General features: G+C 44.8%; 1 long non-coding RNA gene across 1 annotated transcript in view; it reads right to left on the minus strand.

The window, feature by feature from the left end:
* Positions 1–220, minus strand: part of LOC108316366 — a 12,131-nt gene extending 11,911 nt beyond the window's left edge. The window contains exon 1 of the long non-coding RNA XR_001830301.2: positions 93–220. This is a non-coding gene — a long non-coding RNA (uncharacterized LOC108316366). The remainder of the gene's footprint in view (positions 1–92) is intronic.
* Between the last annotated feature and the right edge of the window lie 3,518 nt (positions 221–3,738).

Consider the following 3,738-nt stretch of genomic DNA (forward strand, 5'->3'; position numbering starts at 1 on the left):
ATACAATGAGCACATGTAATGTATTAAAGGCTACTAACTATAAAAAAAAAAAAAAAAAAAGATAAAGAAAGAAAAAAATCCATGCAACTTACCTGTTTAAAATCCCAATATATGTGCAGTCCATCCGTAGCTGCCTTGGAGCATGGTTCTAAGGTGGGCTTCTCCTCTGCCTTGCCAGGGTCTGTCAGGCAGCGATCACTATCGCTGGCCTCTGCAATCAGTTGTCCCCATAGAGCTCCCCAGTTAGGTGATAGTAGACGTATTAAAAGACGGCAGAGGACTCGCCATTGGCATCATCAGCCAGCAGGAGACCCTAGCCAGAGGGAGGGCAGGAAGACTGATCTTGGAGCCCCTAGACACCCAGTCTCACCAGGAACACTGAACCTTCCTGGACAACACGAAGCCACCTCTGCTTCCCTCTGCTCCTTAGTCTCCCCTTGAATCCAGGGAGAAGGCCAGTCCTAGGAGGGCTCCAGCGGAATCATGGCTTACGTGGATGAAGAAGCTTGTCTCTGAAGAAAAAACAAAACTGAGCTCCGGAATCTGTCACCGTAGGCCTCAGCTACAGATTTGTTGTCAGAAAATCTTCTTTCAAATTCCTGATTTGACACGACCTTGCCCAGTGAGCTTGGACAAGTAGGTTAGTCATGTGTCTCCATTTTTTCATCTAAGTGGAAATGATATCTATCTATCGTGCATGCCTCAAAAGGTTGCTATGAGGGCAGCATGCAAAGTAAGAGGATAGATGTGAATAGTGTCTGTTAAAAAAAAAAAAAAAAAAGTCCCCTGGCTGCACCTTCCACATGGGGCCAGGGCCCTTCCATCCCTTGGAGGAACATCTGCTCAGCCTCTCTCCTCTCGAGCTCTGTTTCCCTCTCTCTAGGAGAAGCACAGGTGGCTTCACCTGTCCACATTCCCAGGCATTTGAGGAGCAGAGAGAAAACGGGGAGAGCAGTGGGAAGAGGGGAAAAAGGAAGGAACCAGAGGTGACTGTCAATGCAAATGTCACCATGGAGAATGAATGCGCAGCTGGTGGAGAAACCGAGAGGGTCCAGGCAAGAGCTACAGTTTTCAAGGGGACTAGAAGCAGAAACAAGGAAAAGAGATCGGGATTGGGAAGCAAGGAACAAAAGGAAACTGGGAGGGTTGAGGGCAAAGAGCTGAGGAGAAAACCAGGGCAGGAAGGGCGTGTTGGGCAGGACAGGCAATCACATGGTTCAGGCTGCATTTTCTTTACAGTCAAACATGTAAAATCCAAAATGCAATTTCATCATACACACTGTCCCAATACCTCCCCTATGATGGTGTGTATTGGCTTCAAGAGTGGGTAAACATTTTTCAGGTACCAGTCAAAAGTTTTACACTTCAGTTTTTCCTGGAGTGCCATTCTGGAAGAAATGTCCCCAAAATCTATTCTGGGGTTCTGTAAATAAAACACCAAATGTTTCTGTGCTTTGCATGAAAGCTCTGTTAAAACAAAGTATGGCCTGGGAAGAACTCTGTATTTCTATATTTGAGTGGTTGAATTGCAACCTAACTTAATAGATACACAAGATTGAAAACCTAACTTAGGACTGTGCACCTGTGACAATAGCTGAGTCTTGTCCAATCCCAGCAGCCGTACTTCAACCACTCACACACCTCCAGTGTTCAAACTGTGGTGTTCAAATAAGGCAAATGTGGAGCTCTAGCCAATCCAGCTGTTTCTATACTTCACTTCTGACATCAGCTTGTCACTTCCCTTTTTGTGTCTATAAATCTTCTTCTACCACATGGCTGCGCTGGAGTCTCTGAATCTGCTGTGATTCTGAGTGTGGCCCAATTTGTGAATCGTTCATTGCTCAATTAAACTCCTTTAAATTTAATTTGGCTAAAGTTTTTCTTTTAACAGCTCCTTAACTCCACCTGTGGGTATGGGTCACGCATGATGGAACTGAATATTTTTCTGATAGCCTGTGAAGCAACCTTGATATTTTCATATTTCCAGGGAAAATGGGAAAATCTTAAACACCAGAAAATTCTGCTTTTTCAAATTCTGCTCTTTTAAGGCCTGCATAGTGGGGCCGCTCATGTGTATTTCTCCTCATCGGCTAATGCAGACTGCTCCTGTTTGAGATGATATTTACATCAATAAATCCCCAAATCCTCCTCATCACGGCCAGAAAGGCTCTTGGGCCCAGGCACGGTGGCTCACACCTGCAATCCCAGCACTTTGGGAGGCCAAGATGGGCGAATTGCCTGAGCTCAGGAGTTTGAGACCAGCCTGGGCAACACGGTGAAACCTCGTCTCTACTAAAAATACAAAAAAATTAGCTGGGCCTGGTGGCGCACGCCTGTAGTCCCAGCTACTCAGGAGGCTAAGGCAGGAGAATTGCTTGAACTCAGGAGGCGGAGATTGCAGTGAGCCAAGATCGCACCACTGCACTGCAGCCTGGGCAACAGTGCAAGATGCTGTCTCAAGGCTCTTGGAAGGAATACTCTAATACCAACATTTGGAGATTAAAAGAGACGTTTTTAGAAGTGATATTTTGTGGAGAATCAATGTAAAATAATACTGAAGAGGCAAATTAGAAAAGGAAAGCAGAAACCACTTGTGTATCTGCCCTCCTCCCAGAATTTTCCCATGGGGCTCATTTAAGATCACCCCCTTTAAAAGTTTAGATCATCCTTTGATGGTTCAGCTGTTTTACAGACCATTCTTTGCACAGGTTGAGACAGTCACAGTATGACTCCCTAGGAAAAAAAAAAAAAAAAACTAAGGATTTCCTGGAGGATACTTGTTTTCCTATCATACGTTGGTATATTGGGACATCAGAATTAATTCTCACCCATCTTTCTTCAAACAATGAGCTAACTGTAAGAAGTTATGGGCAGCTTGGATTATGAAAGGACGGATTTTGCTGACTTTAAAGAAGGCTCAGGCATTTCTGCACGTTTTTACATTCTCCAGACCTAGAGATCCCAGCGTTAGCCTGGCTCCTTACCCTAGGAGTCCTTCCAGGCTTTCTCTTCTAGGTCCATCCACGGCTACCCACCATCCTGACCCCCTGGCTTTCTGGAGGCTACATCAGAACCCACTGTGATGGAGGAATGAGTTTGTCAATGAGATGACTGCTTCCTATAGGTCGGCATGGCTCCACATGCTCTAGCCCAGAGCCAGAGCTCAGGGATACGAGACAGCATAGCATGCCAACCTTAAGCAGCCAGGGTATAAAATGTGGGCTTAGCTAAGAAGGCCATCATTGGCTGGGTGCAGGGGCTAAGACTTTCATCTCAACCATTTGGGGGGCCAGGAGTTCCAGATCAGCCTGGGCAACATAGCATGACTCTGTCTCTACCAAAAAAAAACTTTAAAAAGAATGCTATCCTCATTCTTGTGTGTCCAACAAGATTACAGTGCCTTCTCCTACCACCCCACACCACACCTGCCATGTTATGTCTCCCACTATGGAAGAGAGGTGAAGAACATGGAACTTAGAAGCCAGATTTCCTTGGTTTGAATCTTACTACCTGCATTACCATAAACAAGTTTCTTTCAACTCTTCGTGCCTCAGTTTCCTCATCTGTAAAACTTAGAATAATAAAAATAAAACCTATCCATCCCCTACATATGTTGTGATGGCTAATAAGTTAATATATAAAAGGGTCCAGAATGCAGTACTGTACTGTTACATAGACATTAAAGCCGTTTTTATCACACCATCAGGACCTCACCCTAACTCTTTTTTTTTTTTTTTT

Source organism: Cebus imitator, unplaced genomic scaffold, assembly GCF_001604975.1.
Source record: "Cebus imitator isolate Cc_AM_T3 unplaced genomic scaffold, Cebus_imitator-1.0 Scaffold187, whole genome shotgun sequence".
NCBI lineage: Eukaryota > Metazoa > Chordata > Mammalia > Primates > Cebidae > Cebus > Cebus imitator.